Source organism: Bactrocera dorsalis, chromosome 3 (genome assembly GCF_023373825.1).
Source record: "Bactrocera dorsalis isolate Fly_Bdor chromosome 3, ASM2337382v1, whole genome shotgun sequence".
Taxonomy (NCBI): domain Eukaryota; kingdom Metazoa; phylum Arthropoda; class Insecta; order Diptera; family Tephritidae; genus Bactrocera; species Bactrocera dorsalis.
The window spans coordinates 60594548-60614060 of NC_064305.1; the positions used below are offsets into that span (position 1 = coordinate 60594548).

Below are 19513 nucleotides of genomic sequence, written 5' to 3' on the forward strand. Positions count from 1 at the left end.
TCAGGCCAGTCTAGAACCCAAAAACGCCCAGACTTTACTAATTATTCCAAGAATAAGAAGAATTAATCAAATTTCTCTCTTTTCTAAATTTTTCAGAGAAAATGGTGTCTAATGTGCAACATCTTCGGAATCAGCTGTTTCAGGACGAATGCGCCACGGGACGGTGATTTAGGATATTGTGCTATATGAAACATAAAAAGACGGGCTCTTTAGTCTCCGAGGACCATCATTGGCCAATCTGAAAAGAGTCGAGAAATACGCGTATCCTCAAAATTCAACGTAGAATAACTCTTGCCAACAGGTGCTACTGTGTAGGCAATTGAGAAGTAAAATACTCTTTCGACGAGCAAAGACCAAATTCTACAAGTCACTCATCATCCTCGTCTTGCTATATGGTGCAGAGGCATGGACGATGACAACATCTGATGAGACGACGTTCGGAACGTTCGAGATAAAAGTTTTACGGAAGATTTATGGGCCTTTGCGCTTTGGCAATAGAGAATACCGTAGTCAATAGAACGAAGAGCTTGTACGAGACATACGACGACATTAGTTCAGCGAATTAAGAGACAGCGACTAGGCTGACTAGGTCATGTCGTCCTGATGGATAAAAACACTCCAGCGCTGAAAATGTTCTACACAGTACCCGGCGGGGGAAGCAGAAGAAAAGGAAGACCTCCACTGGTGAAGGAGCTGGCTTCACTTGGAATCTCCAATAAGCGCTAAACAGCGGAAAAAAGAACGACTGGCGCACTGTTTTAAACTTGACTATAACCGAAGCAGTATCTACGCCCAGAAGGAAGAAGAAGAAAAAGAATAAAATAGAATAAAAGAAAAAATAAAAAAAAACGCCTGATCATCAGAGCGAATAGATTGGAGAAAACTAGTACTATTTTAGCAACTGAAGAATGATTTTAGAACCATAAAGCGTAAAGCCAAAAAAATCGAAATTCGAAAATCCTAATCTCTTAAGACTTTTTATGTAAAATATACTCCTGTATGGACAATGAGAAGCAGAAAAAGTGGCAATGTGAATATTTTAATTTGCTTCCACTACTACATATGTATATAAATTAAAATGTTTCTAGAAAAAACGAACATCAAAACCCTGACAATCTGGCAATCTTTGGCTGTTTTTTAACCTTTTCAACTTTGGCGCTGACAATGTTGCTTTGCTTTTGTTTCTATTATAATCATTATTATTTTTTTTTGTACTGCAACTTTTTTTCAGCACACCGCTTTGCATATCATTTCTCTTAATTTCGACTTTTTGCGCGCCATTTCCGCTTAGCGGTGTTGTATTGTCAACGGCAAAGCGTGTAATTTGCATTTTACTTTTAAATAGCGTGCATTAGCGTTAGCCTGTCTGTCGCAGTGGCACCAACACACACGCAAATACGCACGCAAACACATGCAACGGTCAGTTGAGATTGCTACGGGAGCGTGTAACGGACAGTAGCGGCAAAAGTCATTCGCCTTGGCTTAAAGCGTAAAAGCTGGCTAATGTAGCTATGGTTTCAGGTATATATATATATATATGTGTGTGTGCGTTAGTGTATGCGTTGGAGCGTGTGTGCCGACGCCTGATGACCCTAAAGCGTTGTGCGTGTATGGTAATGGCTGCGCGGCAAGCAAACATATTGCCCGTAATGGTCAGCGCAAAGCTCAGCGCTGCTGTTTTTGTGACCATGGCAAATAAAACGGGATTACAATTGTGCGCCTCTGTGTGAGTATGCGTGCGTGTCTGTTTTTATATTGTATATGGAAAATATAGGATTGAAAAATATTATACCCACACGCAAAAGTTCCACAGGATTCGCGTTTATTAAGCGACATTTATAACCTCACTCCCTAGGCAAGGTGCACGGTTGGACGCTTTATTGTCATTAAATTTCTTGTGTTTTATTTGGTCAACACAATGGGGTTCCAGTTTGTTTTGCGCAGTGCTTGGATTATGTTGAAGTCTTTAAAGGCAGGAATTTCGAAATTTAAGAAAATTTCTATTTCAAGCTTTTATACAAATATGGATTGTTGTTTTCAGATATACGATAGTTGAGGGTGTGGAGCTGTTCGGTGGTGTAAACTAGCTGTTGCATTCTCAAAGGCGAGTCAGTATGTGAAAAACTCTTACTTTGAAGACCACGACACGAGAGAAAGGCCCAAAATATTATACTTCTTAAATAGCAAAATATAATAAAATCATCTCTGCGATGGGAGAGATCTTATTTCTGATCCTAAATAAGACGTGGGATGTTAAATTTTATTGATGAACTTGATTCGTTCAATTTATATGGCAGCTATATACTATAGTGATTCGATCTAAACAATTTCTATGGAGATTACATTTTTCTCCTTAACAACAATTCATGCCAAATTTTGTAAGAATTTCTCGTCAATAGAAAAAGGTTTCCATCCAACCACTTCGATATCTGCGGTTCCGGTAGCTCGGTGGGGAAAAAAAAATGAAAAATTTTGGATCGATAATTAGCGCAAATACAGACAGACGGACATGTTTAAATCGGCTCAGTTCGCCATAACCGAAACCGCACTCCGTTCAGGTAGGTCACGAGAGGCAGTAACGACAAAAAACATCGTAAAAATTCATGAAATTTTGTTGACTGATCAATATTTCGTCTACTTTGGAACATCAACCACACGTCAGTCTCGAAATCTAACGCAGAATAACTGTTGCCAACAGGTGCTACTTCGGCCTCGGTTGGCAATTTAGAAATAAAGTCCTTTCTCGATGAACAAAGACCAAATTCTACAAGTTACTCATCATCCCCATCCTGCTATATGGCGCATAGGTATGGACGATGACCAACTCATCAGGTGTTACGAGTTTTCAAGAGAAAGGTTTAGCGGAAAATTTATGGTTCTTTGTGCTTTGGCATCGGCGAATACAGCAGTCGATGGAACGATGAGCTGTAGAAGATATACGACGACATTGACATAAATCAACAAATTAAGAGACAGAGGCTACGCTGGCTAGGTCATGTCGTCCGAATACATGAAAACACTCTACTCTAACTCAGAGAGTATTCAGACAGTACCCGCCAAAGGAGGAGAAAGTCCTCCACTCCATTGAAGAGATCAGTTGGAGAAGGACCTGGCCAAAAAAAAAGAAAAAGAACAGGACATAATAACTTGGCCGCGATGTTTGTAACACCCAAAAGGAAACGTCGGCAAGCCTATAAAGCATATGGTATATATGATATAAATGATCAGCGGAACGAGCTGAATCGAATTAACCGTGCCCGTACAACTGTCTTATCAGTTTTTGAGATATCGACTTGAAATTTCGCACACATTTTGTTCTCAACAAAACGATGCTCATTTCTGAAAATCACCGCCATTAGACAACTGTAGCAAATACCTGTCAGACAAACTGATCGTTCAAAATCAAATCCTTGTGGGTAAAATTATACCAAATAGCAGCCATTAATAATGACCGATTAAACTGATTAATCTTTCTTTTGCAGCAGTGAAGGGTACTATGACTTCGGTACAGCCGAAGTTAACGTTTTTTCTTCTTTAGGATATATAAGAAACTACTTTCATCGACCAAGGTAAAACAACCAGCAAACATCATTACTTTAAATGTCGAAATGAAGGTTGGCCTAATTTGTAGGTCAAAGTATTTTTTGCCACGGCCACCTTTAATAGCCTCATCGGTTTGTTTTAGTACTTCGCTTAGTCCCATATTTCTCATATAGCACGACATTGCTTATTTCTGAAGGTAATTCTGGTAGTCGGCCTTATGGCCAGTTCACATAGAACTTTTCCTTCGCTTTGTGTCTGACATTTGCTTTGTCCGAAAAGTTTGATGTAGACTTATGTAGGAGCATTTTCACATAAAAAGTTTTCGACGTGAAGCCAAGCAAAATGTTGGATGCCAAGCAACAGTCGCCATTTTTATTAGAGAAAGACACTGAAAGCCAACCTTATATTGTGGCATACCATTTCTTTCGCTTCGTTGTTTATATTATATACGAACTGTAACGTTAAACGAGAAAAGTTGTATGTGATTGGGTCTTCAAGCTTAAGATGAGCGTCTCTTATAGTATATTATTGTGACCACTCTTTCAGATAGTTTTCATTTCACATTAAACTGTATTCAGACACGGCAACTTTTTTTAAGACTCGTGCTGTCAAGCTCTGCGAGGGTTATGTATGTAATCTTGCAAGCTATATCAATGACCACAGGTCAGTAAGGAGTATTTTCTTGAAATCTTGTTCTAAAAGAGAACTCTTCTTCTTATAAGTGTAAATTAGAAGATGACATTATCTATGTACATGGTTTACAGAAGACTCCAAACAGTGTTTAAAAGCATCTATTATACTCCACATTTCACAATATCAACACAAACAAACATATTTGCAAATTAATGCAAAAACATATCGTCTTTCTCTCGCTCTTTGGCGTCTTTAAACGTTTTCAATTATCTCCAGGTGCTGACACATATCACCTCGAAGAACATCATATACAAAAGTGAAAGGTGTCTGAACTATATGGAACGTCCAACCAATCAACACTACCATGAACTCGACAACAAACAAGAACGAATGGAGGAATGTGTAAAGCGTAAAATTTAACCAAGCCCGAAAAGACATAACACGGAGTCAAAAACGACATGAATATGCAACTACAAAGCTTTCACTTAAGCTTTTTTTCTTTATTCACAGCATAGATGAACTGCACAGGCACACACATGTAGCCGGTGGTGACATAACACATGATCAAAACATGGACTACGGATCCTGTCGAGCATGAAAGCAAATACCAATAGTCGCTTGCATACATACACATGCGCACATATGACAGAACGCTTGCTAAAACTTTCGGCAACTCTTGTGAGCTATAGCAGCTGTTTGTATGCATGTTATGACGCCTGAAGCTGTGCTATACCAAATTCAATTGCCACATGCCTCGTCCACGTTTAATATTCCACAAGCGTTGTGTGTGTGTGTGTGTGTATGGATGAGAGTTGCCAAGCGTAGAAAGTAAATATTCGCTTGTGTGAATTTTTTCCACACTTTCACACATTGCGAATGGAATATGCGAGGATAGTAAAAAAAGATGATAACACAATGCAAAATGCTGCAAATTTGGGGAGTTTGAAAATAGATTGCCTAGCAAGTATTTATTTCTTTATTTTTCCTCCAAGCGAAAAAGATGAAAGAAATGTTCTTCTGTCAGTAAGTGTGAGAAGAAGTGCGAATATAAAATTTTCATAATCTAAAAATGTCTTTCTTTTAACAATAATTTGTTGTTAAGGCTAGTAGTAATAAAGGCTTGATTTCAACTGCATTATTCTTGAAATGAAACCCTGCATAAAGAGCCAATGAATCTCCTGACAGACAGAATAAAATTGTTGCCAAAACTTTGTTCATCCATATCTGCCCGAATGCAAAACTGAAATACTTAACTTTTCTCGAAAATAGATAATTATTTTTAATGAAATGTCTCAGTTATACGCACTCACTAATACTACTAAAGTGTTAATTCGTGCTCCAGCCAAATTACAATGACGAAGGAAATAAATGTTAACTTCGACTGCACCGAAGCTATAATACCCTTCACAAATACAAAATATTCCTTGAAAGAACTTTGACCGTTCAGTTCGTAAGGTAGCTATATGCTACAATGACTCGATCTGAGCAATTTCCTTGTAGATTGTACCGTACCTTTGGACAATCTTATGTGCCAAATTTCGTGAAGATAGCTTGACAAATAAAAAGTTGTCAATACAAGAACTGCTTTGATCGATCAGTTTCTATGACAGCTATAAGTATAGTGATCCAATATCGTCGGTTTCGACAATTTATCAGCCTGTGTTAAAAGGACGCATGCAAAATTTCAGATCGATATCTCAAAAACTGAGGTAATAGTTCGCATATAAGGACAGACGGAAATCCTTATTGAAAACCCCGTCATCTAAACTTTATAGAGTCTCTGAATACATATATCAAATATATAATGAAGCATTTTGGCTTAAGTTAGCTAGAAAAACTCAAATAAAGTACCGCCTTATTAATACTAAAACTAGTTAATAAGGAGAGTTTCATATTGAAATAAACTGTTATTTGATCTCAAGTGGATCTCAGTAACTTCTCAAACCGCAAAACTGAAGTGCAACTATCAAAAGTACATTAATTGAAACTAGCTAACCTTAACCACGTTGCGCTTTAACAATCTTGAGTTAAAGAGGCATCACAATGAGGACGCGACTTTATGAACACTGAGTTCGTGCAGTAAAAGGTACTTTATCGGACAGCGATATCTTATGAGCAGATTGCTGTGATAACATATTGATAATTTAGAATATACTCTCTACAGCCTTCGAACATACTGTAGGCAAAACATAGTAAGACTTTTTAATTTAAATTTCGCGCGAAAAGCCATTCGTCGATTAATTTTTTAAGGTCGGTATGACTGTGCCAAATGTCATATCAAAACAAGTAAGGAAGGGCTAAGTTCGGGTGTTACCGAACATTTTATACTCTCGCATGATAAAGTGATAATCGAGATTTCATTATCCGTCATTTACATATTTTTTTATTTTGCTGTAAAATTATTAGATTAGTAGTTCCTGAGATATGGTTTTTGGTCCATAAGTGGGCGACGCCACGCCCATTTTCAATTTTTAAAAAAAGCCTGGATGCAGCTTCCTTCTGCCATTTCTTCCGTAAAATTTAGTGTTTCTGACGTTTTTTGTTAGTCGGTTAACGCACATTTAGTGATTTTCAACATAACCTTTGTATGGGAGGTGGGCGTGGATTTTATCCGATTTCTTCCATTTTTGAACTGTATATGGAAATGCCTAAAGGAAACGACTCCATAGAGTTTGGTTGACATAGCTATAGTAGTTTCCGAGATATGTACAAAAAACTTAGTAGGGGGCGGGGCCACGCCCACTTTTCCAAAAAAAATAAGTCCAAATATGCCCCTCCTTAATGCGATCCTTTGTGCCAAATTTCACTTTAATATCTTTATTTATGGCTTAGTTATGACACTTTATAGGTTTTCGGTTTCCGCCATTTTGTGGGCGTGGCAGTGGGCCGATTTTGCCCATCTTCGAACTTAACCTTCTTATGGAGCCAAGTTTCATCATGATATCTCAATTTTTACTCAAGTTACAGCTTGCACGGACGGACGGACAGACAGACATCTACTCGTCACCCTGATCACTTTGGTATATATAACCCTATATCTGATTCTTTTAGTTTTAAGACTTACAAACAACCGTTATGTGAACAAAACTATAATACATATGTACTCTCCTTAGCAACTTTGTTGCGAGAGTATAATAATCATGACTGTTTAGCGAAAGATCATTGGACCTAAGAAAATTGAAAGCACGATTGATCACAAATCACTAAATTTTTTCGAAAAACAGCGTCGACTATCAGGATATCACAAAACGTATTATTATTGGCAATGAGTCTTGGATCTCGTCAAAGCAGGTCAAATATCATGGTCATGTTGACAGTTTTCTTCGATTATCGAATTTTCCTTGCTGAAAGCAATTATTTGCCAACTATTGGCTTTTTCAACCAATATCGCATATATCAACCAATATTCTGCCGCAACCACCGTATTTATCTATTGTAGCTCCGTTGGACTTCTTCAAACGACCGCCCCGGGAATACCGTTTTGAGTCAATTGAAGACGAAGTGTATTGGGGCCAAGAGAGATTAATTTGAAGAAGACGACATACTAGATTTAGAATAACAAATTAAAAATTTTTAAATTACCAAAAGCCTTGCTGTTTTTTGCTCATAATAGTAAGTCAACCATTTTTCCAATTAAAAAAACTTCTTTACTGTCACAAAGCCTCACCAAATATTATTTATGCTCTCCATTTAGTATGAGTTTTTCCAATTAATCTAAATGCTTTGCATTTGAAAGAAATGAAGTCAAGCATTTATATTTTCGCTTTGGAAAAATTATTAGAGAAAAATCTTTTATTGACTTAGTTCCAGGAATGTTTGATAAAGCGCTCACTGAGCGGAAAATTAAAATAAAATATTAAATCTGAAATCTGAAATGTCACAACAGGAACGCATTTAACTGCCAAAGTCTGTGAACTTTCAACGTCTAAAATAACAACAACAAAACATATCTCCGACGAAGTTGTAGTGCAAAGCAACATGAGGATAAGCAATTTTTAATAACAGGCAAATATTTTTCAAAGCTCATAACGGTTGATTGCGCTGCTATAATATTTCATAAGAAACGGCGCGGCGGCGGAGCGAATAAAAGAGCGTGAAAATAATTTATGAGACGCGGAAAACGTGGCATAAATAAATGAGACAAGTAAGAAAGAAAAATAAATTTTAAATTATTGACTTGGAAAGACAACAACAAACAAGCGTAAATTCCAATTATATTGCCGCATGTAAGGTATGTAGAAATCGTCCGGCAACACCTGTAGTAAATGGCAGCCAAAATATGTGGCGTATAAGAAATGAGCCGAAGTGAGTTGAGGTGAATTTGCGATTGAATCGTGATGAAAAATACAAAATGAAAGCGAAAATTTCGCATGCAACGTCAATGTCAACGTCAGCAAATGAAAATTGAGAGCGAAAAATAAAGACGCCAATGATTGCATATGTGCGGCAAACGCTTTGCCACTGAGAATATGCGTTGATGAAGTCCAGGCTGAGCTGATGTAGTTGCCGATACCGCAGCTGATTACTTTACCGATGACAATGATGCTTGCGAGTCGCATGAAAAGGCAAGCTTGTGCTTGATGAGCATTCATTGCAGATCGATGCAAGACAAAAGCAGGCTATTTGAGACATTATACATGTATATACATATGTGTGTGTACAAGGATCCACAGTTGTTTTTTTTTCTCTTTGCAGCTGTATGTGCCATACTCTGCAGCACGTTTGCGTAGTTGGCTGACAAATTCAGGCGAACTCTATTTATTTTGAGTGGGTAGTGCCAGAAAAGGGCATAGGAGTATGAATTGCGAAAGATGTACGCACACACCTGTACAGCACACAAGCATAGACACACCCAGAGGGGTTCATGAAAATCTATAAATACCAAAAATGGTTTATGCGACATTGTGAGTGGTGGAAGTAGTGAGCAGGTAGTAAAAAAAAGTGACAAAAGTAAGTAGGCAGATACGTGTGTATGTACGTAGATATGTCCATATAAATGTACATAACTGTTCATATAAGCGCGACGGCAGATATTGAATGAATGAATGCCCACGTGGCAGCTAAAAGGACATATTGACTTTGCTGCAGCAAAATAGTTTTAGCATACAGAGCTAGGCGCATACCATTTCATGCATACCCCGTAGGAAAAAGAAAAAGGCGCAAGAGAGGAAATTTTTCTGAGCGCCATTCACTTCAGCCATATACCTCACGACTTCCGGTAGTATCTGCTGGGTAGCCAAACAAAATCCATTGAAAATGCGAAACATCCCTCCTCAGAGTTCTGCGCTGGGTTTGCGACACACCACGTAAAAAATATCCGGAATAAAAGAAACTCTTGTCAACAGGTGCTACTTTGGACTGAGTGGGCAATTGAGAAGCAAAGGCCTCTCTCGACGTAAAAAGATCAAACTCTGCGGAATATTTATGGGCCCTTGCGCATTGGAACGGCAAAAACCACAGTAGATGAAACGATGAGCTCTAGAAGTTATACGATGACACTGACATAGTTCAACGAATTAAGAGACAGCGACTAGGTTTTGTCGTCCGAATGAATGAAAGCATTCAAGTTTTGAGAGTATTCGACGCAGTATTCGTCGGGGAAAGCAAAGGTGGAGAAGAGACTGGCTATTCTTGGAATCTTCAATTGGCACTAAACAGCAAAAAGGAAAAACGACTGGCGCGCTGTCATAAAGTCGGCTATAACCGCGTAAGCAGTGTCTACGCCAATAAAACGGAATACCTGACTGCCTCCGGATCGAAAAGCCACCAACAAGATCGATCATGATGTGATAGACGGAAGGCACGTCTCCAGTGCTTTAGACGTGCGCACCCTCTGAGGTACGAGCCCAGCCTCGGACCACTATTATAGCGAAGATACACACCCACCCCTGTGTACAGCAAAAAACGCACGCCAAAAGGTTCCAAAACGAGAAACTGCAATGACAACAGACAGCCGAACGATTTTCTGCTCGACTTGCACTCCTTCTCCCTGAGAGCACTCATCAGCAACTCGGTATAATGGAACTATGGGATGGCATTTCAAACTCCTTACGTACAGCTGCAACCGAAACCATTGGTTTTCGGAAAATGCAAAAGAATAGCTGGTACGACGAGGAGTGCCGTGCGGCAGCGGAGAGAAAACACGCTGCCTACCTCGCAACGGGATGGGATGGGATAGATATCGTGAGCTGAAAAGGGAAGCGAGACGCATTTGCAGAAAAGAGAGACGCCGACATGCGTGTGTACAAAGACAAGCAGGACGACTAGGGTAGTGCTCGAAAATTCTACGAAAAAATGCGGTGACTAACAAAAGGTTTCAAGACCGAAGCAACCCCCCCCAAGGTGATTAAGTGACTGATGCCCAAAGCATACTGAAATTATGGTGGGAACACTTCTCTAACCTGCTAAATGGCGGTGAAAGCATAACGCACTCATCACGAGAGGAGATAGTGACCTAGATTGCCCAATCGATTACGATGGAACACACGTTCCAGAGCCCGACCATGAAAAAGTATCAATTATAAAGGACTTGTCCAAAATTCTAGAACGATATCTCAGAGACTGAAAAACTAGTTAGATTATAGTTATATAGGCAAAATAGACGGAAAAACTATCTTAATCCTCAATGAGGTTCAAAATCTAAAATTCCGGATAGTATATGTGGCTGTTTACACAACTGTGAGCATTACGTAACACCAACGAACCCGTAGTTTTCAGCCAGTCTCAAATCTTTATCTTAGCAGCGTTTACTAAAACCATCTGCGATATATTTTATTCTGCTTCAACGACTAAAAATTGTCTACGAACAGCTGAAGCACAAAATTTGAGTCTTCAAAGAAGAGCAAAGCCAATATTGGTCGATCAGTGTATTCCATGCACTTCTTACACTTTATGCACAACTTTTAGAAGGAAACTTTCCTGCAGGTTATACATCATAGGTATAACCGCGACACACATTCACAAAGATAAATGTGCTTTTAGTAAATGTGAAATGTGCCGAATCACAGCGACAACGATGAGGGTCGGTGAAAAAGGCGAAAAATTGGATGCTAAGCGAATCACAGCGCCAACTTCACTTTTATCGATACTTTCGTAAAGTCAATTGGGTGAAAGTAATATGCGACGCATTGCAGTTATGGAGTGGATACAGGGACTGGGACTGGGACTAAGTAAAAGCTAAAGCCGAGTAGTGAGTGGGTGGAAAAAGCAATGAAAAACTGTGAAGCCAGCTGCAAAACAGAGCACCGGCCTTTGGCAGCAAACACAAAAAATAATATTTCGCTTGACTGCATGCACACATGCACGCACATGCATACATGTAGTTGTACGCAGGCAGCAGACGATAGCTGGATTCGATTACTTGCGCACTTCGGTTCGGCGTCAGCTTTCCTTCATTCATGATTGTCAATAACGAGGAGAAGCTGCCAAGCGCTTGAACGCATAACGAATGCAAGGAATAGGCGATCACGAGGGAGTGACACACACGAACACGAAGGCACCTTTTGATACTCCCACAACGCAGCATCCATTTCAGCACATCATGTTAGGGGGGGCAACAGCGGCAACGTGATGTGGCAAGCTCCTCCATATCTCTTACTCACATTGTGCGCTCGTCAGCAAGCTGTCTGGGTGGATATGTAATCGATAGCGTTGATGAAGGTAATCAGTTGAAGAAATTCAATTTGAAAGTTCAGTGCAAAGTTGAATAAAAATTAGAAAAAGTATGCAGCAGTCATTTAATACAGGATATAACTGTGTAGTTTTATTACAGTTATGCGCTGCGACTGTTTGCGTGCGGCTGTGTGTGGGAGTCACATGTAGTTATGTCGCACAATTGATGTGGCAGAGAAATGTCAGTCCATGAAAAGCACCTGATAAATGAAATGCAAGTATTTGAATCGCTGTTGTTGTCTCATAAGAGCAGCTCGATTCCAGTTCACGTCTGTCAGCTGTTCACTGGAAGAGCTCGTATGAGTTTCGTGTAGATTTCTCACCTCATCAATTTAAATTTGTTTGGAATCTATTCAAGAGATGGGAGCAATATAAAAAAACGAATAAAGTTTCAAGTACAAAGTTGATTCGTATAAAAGATGGATCTACGATTTGCTAAAGCTTGTTTTTATCTTTTTCCGTTGTTGCCCTTCTCGACATGACAGTTGACAAGGAGAAAAGGTTAGATGAGAATTTCTTTTCACACAAAAGTTGCTGAATAAAGCATAATTTAGTTAAGTTGTCCAAATCAAACCCGAATCACAGTAGTAACTTGATAATTAAACGGAATGAAAGTTGTCGAAAGCACAGATCTGCAATTTTTCAAAATTTAGTGGAAATATATTTACATTTATTTCAATTAAAAATAATTTAAGTTCAAGAAAACTAAAGTTCGGTTGTTTTTTTTTTTTGAACCATCTCCAGCTCAAGTAAGTAAGGCCTTTAGAAGCTTTCAAGCAATCCTCGGAGTAATCTTTAACTATCAGAGGGTTTTAACGGTTAAAACACATTTTCACATTAAAGTTGTGTTTGACGCTGCTTAAGCATAATCGGAATGAGTTTCTGCATGACTTTGGGGTCGTCAACGAAACTGGGATCTCCCTGTAAACACCGCAGACCAAAGAACGGAGCAGTGGATTTCAGCCGGTGAACCTGGATCGTAGATTATTTTATGAGTTGTTAAGATTTGTTGGCACAGTTTTTTGGTATTCACCAAATTTAAACTACATAGACTACTTGAAGAATGGCAAAAAGAACCCAGGACTCTACAGAGTCGATTTATTATGCAGATTCGATGAGAAATGCAGAAAAAATGTCCCATTTGGACAAAAAAAATGTGCTCGGTCACCGTGACAACACATCGACTTGCAGCCACGTAAGCAAACCTTGCAGATCTCCAGAAAACGTATTTGGAGAATGGCTGCGACAAGTGCAATGTGCTAAACGAAGACTAAGACGGCGTCATAATGTACCAAAATGATTCTTCTGTGTTAGATCTGTTTGGATCAGATGGTATTAACAGCGGCCAATTCTTAACCCGGTATAATTGCTGCTAACTGACCTGGGCTGTTGGTTGCGGTATTCTGGCACCTGAGTATGATGACGGAATCGCCAGCACTAGCAAGGGGATCTGTGCTAGACTTATAAAAAGCTCTATAATAGGCAGAAGCAAGTCAGCGCTAGCTAGGAAACTGAAGTATGATGACGGAATCGCCAGCACTAGCAAGGGGATCTGTGCTAGACTCATAAAAGGCTCTATAATGGGCAGAAGCAAGTCAGCGCTAGCTAGGAAACTGAAGGCAGACCGCCACTTGTCGGCCAAAACCGTCAAACGCTACTTGACCAGCAGTAGCTGATCTAACCTAACCTAAAGATAAATAAATTAATGAGGCTTGCACCGCGACCTAGGGTCTATTGTGCCCTGTCCCTACTCACAGCGTCTCAACCAGCCCCAGCAAATGGATGAATTCCAATATACTGCTAGGTGCTAGTGAGGCGATGTGATCCCTATTTAGAAACATGGATCCAAGGGCCTTAGTCCTGGGCCTACAGGTTGATGTGCAATCCATTAGCAGGTGTTCTGGAGTTTCCAAGTCGAAGAACCGGAAATTTGCACAAGAAGCTAAGCCCATATTGAATAAGTGCTTCTTGATCTAAACTGATATATGATATCTATCCGTTGGAAGAGAAGGGCAGTGAGCTTCTTTGCGGATGGAGAAGGATGGGATGGGATGAAAGTTGGTGGAGGGGTTTACCGGTAGGAGCTCTCTATCAACTCCTGCTTCAGACTTCCTGACTATTGTAGTGTTTTTCAAGCCGAGGTTGCAGCCATTAAAGTAACAGTAGATTTACTGTTCCCGAGTACAGCCTCCTTCAGAGAAGTTTCCTTCCACTCAGAAAACAAGGCGGCGATACTAGCTTTGAACTTATTATGCATTCAGGTTTGGTCAAGGAGTGCCTAACTTCGCTATCAATAGCATCGAGTCACTTTGTGATAAGACCGGTATGGGTGTCAGGCCACAGCGGAGTCGCAGGTAATTGTAAAGCTTATGAGCATGCAAGGAGAGCTACCCTAGAATCGCTATCAGTAGAATGGGAGCTGGTCGCTACTCCCGTATCTTGTTGTGCCCTACTTCTAGATAGCTGGGCTTCGCGTGAACTTGGCTAGCGCTGGGCCACCATTGGTACATACGCTGTCGCAAAATCCTTTTGGCTCAAAACCGATCGCTATGGATCTAGTGATGTTTTTGCACTCAATAAGGCTAGTATCTCCCTAGTTGTGGTGCTTTTAGCGGGCCATTGCCCTATTAGAGTCTACGCTGTAAGGCCTGGAATCTTGTCAGATGCCATCTGCAGAAGCTGTATAGAAGAAGACAAGATGGAGACAACTCAACATTTTATTCATGATTTTTCCGCGTTTGGGAGGTCAAAACTTAAACACTTGGGAGTGCATAGATTAAAACATCCCACCGAACTAGCGGGAATGGAAATTAAACACCTGTACCAATTTTATTGGCTACTGCACCAAGGACGTTACGTCCACAACAATAGCAATCGCTATCAAAATAAATAAGTGCTCAGAAAACAAGTTTACCCCATTGCTTCCACCTTTTCATAAATTTGTTTGTATGTTCCTCTTACTTGCATACTATAAGAGATAACCTAAACGAGTTATGGTAAGAGTTTTTAAGGAGTACACGTGTGCGGCTTTCACAAAGAATTATTTATAACTTTATACACAAAACCACAAGCACTTGTCATCCAATTCTCTCAAGACTGAAGGCAAAAGGTATATCTCCTAGCTTTCTGGCAAAAGCGCTGTAATCAAAGGAAATACAATAACACTTAACCAGAAATTTGTAAACGCTTTGAAATCACTCCGAGTGAATTGCTACTAAACTCATTAATTATTAGTTACCGCAAATTCAGTGTAATTTAATTTAGTATCTACCGTTATGTTTATATTATTTCCAACAGATTGCACAGTTTAAATATTGCAGGAGCAAACACAAAAGCCAATCTGTGCTCCAGCGTTGCCACCGCAATTGTGTAAATTAAGATAATTATTTTACACGAACACACGCACACCTGCTCACGCAAAGCGATAGAGAGAGAGAGAGATAGAGGAAAGATGTGAAAGCCCAGAAAGCCTGTCAGCCATCAGGAAATTATTACCTAATTGAATTTGTATTATGAATTTTCATACATAAACAGCCAGCACGTAATTTACTTTTTTAAGCACACAATATTTTATATATAAAATACACATCCATACACACACACACACACAAATGTTCGTGGATATAAAATTGTACATGAAGTTTATGGCTAAATATCGCTGTATTTGCTGATGTCGGCGTGGTTTTGGCAGGCAACGGGAGTTATACGAGCACACAAGCAATATGCCGAGCAATCAAGAACAGCAAGCGGCCTTAGCAAATATTGACAAAGTAAGCAAATCCCAAGAAGCAAGGAAACATTTCGTTTATACCCCATTGGAAAATATGGGGTGCTTCGAAGAGTCAGTAACTGAGAAAGTGTGGGGAATGTGAAACAGATATTCACCGTGCGCGAAATCTTGAAAAATAGCCGTGAAAGGAGGGCCACACCCCACCTCTCGGTCGATTTTAAAGCTGCTTTTGACAGCATGAAAAGGAGCTGCCTTATTGCCGCATGTCTGTCTGAATTTGGGATCCCGCAAAAGTTAAAGGGCTATGTAAACTAATGATGAGCAATATCAAAAGCTCCGCCGGATTAATCAACATCTACGATCCTTTCGATACCAAACGTGCTTTCAGAGAAGGCGGTTCCCTATACTGCAGTTACATCAATCGAGTGAAGGGACAATATTCTACATGAACTAACTTGAAAGTCGTAGATAATTTCGTCTATCTTAGAACTGGCATTAGCACTAAAAACAAAATCAGCCCAAGACAGAACAGAGACCAAATTCTACAAATCACTCATCGTCCCCGTCCTGCAGTATGGTGCAAAGGCATGGACTATGACAACATCATAAGAGTCGACGTTATGAGTTTTCGAGAAAAAGGAAAAGGTTCTGCGGAAGATTTGTGGTTCTTTGCGCATTGGCAACGGCGAATATTGCGGTCTATAGAAAGTGATACATTATCATAGTTCAGCGAATTAAGAAACAACGGCTACGCTGGCCAGGTCATGTCTTCCGAAATAGATGAAAACACTCCAGGTCTGAGAGTATTCGAAGCAGTACCAGCCGGAGGAAGCAGAGAAAGAGAAAGACCTCTAAGAAGAACCTGGAATCCCCAATTTGCCCCAAACCGCCCTATTGTAAACTCGAAATAAGTTACCTTAGCACAGTTTAAAGTTTATCAGCTCAGAGATCAACGACGTTTTCAACTCACCACATATTTATAAGGCACTCATTTTCGATCCCAGCCACTTCGCTAAGTTCTCCAAAAAGGTGTGTCTACTCAGATATACGAGTATCAATCACAGCCTGGCAAGAGCCGGATAATAGAGCAGAAACTCACAATATGATTCCACCACGCGTTATTGTATGTAGCTTTGGCAAAGAACGTCCGTCAAACTATTAAGGGTACCGCACGTGATCCTCTTGAATAGTGTACAGTCAGAACACCGGCGATTGCGGCAAGATTTACTTTAAGTACAAGTAGTTCAGAGGACCTCTTTTGCTTCACTTTGGACCCGACGGATATTGCAGTCGCTTAAGTTCTATTTGTAGAACAGTGTTTGCCGAGCTCACTAAAGTTCCATAGGACCAGCGCCAAGACGCAATAGGACATCGGCAAACCGACAAGCTTCTAATAGGAGGGTGCCCTCCTTGACAAACTCATCGACTTTGCAGTATCCGCCGATTCCGCTGTGACCGGGCACAAATACCATCAGCTCCACACAGGCGAACTAAATTTTCCAGCAGTCCGTTTTGAAATCACTTTTCGAACCACCACCCAACACAACACAACGCACACAGCAACAAAAACAGAACAAAGTCGAAATTTACTCCGTCTGCCAACTCGGAGCGTCTCATGTTTTTATGCGTTGCTTAACTTTGCTTAACTTTTAATGAAGTTATCATAATTTCGGCAGCTTTTATAACCTTGTAAGCAGCCGCAAGATGCCAAACAGACAAGCAAGCAAGCCGCCCAGCTCGAAGTGAGCGGACGTAAAAGGACAAACAGACAAATGAGAGCTAAACACATCCCTACGAAGCGTTCTAACGAAGCATGCATGTTCCAAAGTATGTGTGTAAGCGTGTGTATGCTGAAATGTCACGCTGCGTGATGCGGTGGACCAGAAGTTAAATGAGTTTCGCTCACACAAACTGCGACATAATCACAAATAGTTTCGCAGGTATGTGGGAGTGAGACCCCCAGCGGCTATGAAGCGCATATTTGTCAATGTTATTAATGTTAATTAATAGAATGGACTTTACAACCTTGTAGCAAGTAGTTGTTGTTGTTGTCGTGTTAGTTAAAGCCGTTGAACTATTTGCAGAAGTTTACATGTGTGTAGGGGTGTATGAAAAGAGCAATTTACCCGCGCAGAGCATGGCTGCTGACAACTGAGAAGACGTGGTGCTGCGAAGACGTGCTCATAAGGACGCAAGGAAACATTTTTGGCACTTAGCGCATATCAACTAAACTATTGCCTTTGGAGTGTTGCCGTGCGTTGGGGTTCACTTGACACCGTGTTGTTGTAAACTATTTTTAAACAGTGGTGTTCATAAATATTCAACGTTAAATTTGTATTTGGAGGGGTTAGACTTGGAAAGCAGCACTAATATTGATGATAAGGATAAAGTGTGTTCACTTTTGAAGTTTTCTTATTATAGTTTTGACATCTTTCCTGATATGAATAATAATTTTTAAGGATTTTGAGCTATATTCCGGATTTGAATAAGCTGATAACCAAAGTTCAATGGCTCATTTTTTTATAAATTTAAAGCCAAACGAAAATATAAAAAAATTAACGAAATTTCAGATAAACTCCCTAAATGTAGATAATACTTTTCAATGTCCGACTGTCTGTTCATATATACACAAACTAGTCCTTCAATATTTGAGATGTCGAACTGAAATTTTGCACACGTCCTTTTCTCCCCAAGAAGCTGTTCGTTTGTCGGATGCATCGATATCGAACCACTATAGCATATATGTAGCTGCCATACAAACTGACTGACCAAAATCAAGTTCTTGTAGACATAAATGGAAACTTTTTGAACTATTGTGAAGGGTATTATGGCTTCGGTGCTTCCAAAGTTTTCTTGTTTTAAAATAAATATTCTGACGGACGATTTGATACAGAGAGCTTACCACTGGGCTAAGAAAGCTGGGCCAAGGTAGCAAAAAGCGAGGACTGTTGGAAAGAATATAAAGATCTGCTAAGGCACCACAAGAAGTTGGTGCGCAGGACAAAACGAGAATACTGGAAAAGCTTTTGTAGCCAACGAGGTGGCGAGACTTAGGAAACTATTATCCATTCTTATTCGCGAAAGTAGCAGTAGTAGTCATTCGACCTATACAAATCTCCCGTAACGAACAAGATTATTCCAACAACGCTACAAAATGCGCTGTCTATCCGTGCCATGGCAAGGTCTGGGGTTGAACCCGGAGAATACAGATCTGTTTGTGTTCACAAGAAAGAACACATTTTCTCTATAGAAGTTCCCTTCGATAAATGGGACACAACTCTCTCTCAAGGAATGCACTAAGTATCTTGGGGTAGTCTTGGACAGCAAACTGCTGTGTGCGTGGAAAATCTGCGGAACGACTACTGGCAACAGAAGAATTTACATACATAGAACCTTCGGGCATAGTTCGGTGTATAATGGCGGTTGGGCAAACACCGACTACATGATCCCACTTTTCAATTGGGAAAGAAGGTTCAAAGTAAACATAGAAAACGTTGGCTGGCGTAAAGGGATGTTAGCTACGCGCAACACTCATAACGTCTATACGAATGGCTCGACAATAGACGACGGAGTTGATGCAGGAATATACTGCCCAGAGTTAGGCATAACGCCACCTTTTAAGTTTCCAGAACACTACAATATATTTCAAGCTGAAGTCTTTGCTATTGCGAAAGCCGCGGTCAATCGTGTCAATCGCATGGATCCTAAAGGGATCCTAACCATCTTGGACTTAGCAACTGAACTCCATCTGGTATCTCAAAGGACCAAACCTGGCTTATTGGCCTACCAGACTAACCTAACCTAAGAAAGCTACCGAGTATGGCAAAATTCTAAAAAACTCGCTTAACCCAATTATGCAACTAAAAACCGTTATTTGTTAAAGTTCAGACAAATTTTTCTAATTGGACCTTTGAACCCTAAAGAGCCGACCAATTG

The 19513-nt window shown here is 40.1% G+C and overlaps 1 protein-coding gene across 3 annotated transcripts in view; it reads right to left on the reverse strand.

Moving 5' to 3' along the window:
* The window catches only part of LOC105221940 (transient receptor potential cation channel trpm), a 293914-nt gene that overhangs the window by 265631 nt on the left and 8770 nt on the right, over positions 1 to 19513 (reverse strand). The gene's annotated exons all lie outside the window — the stretch shown is intronic.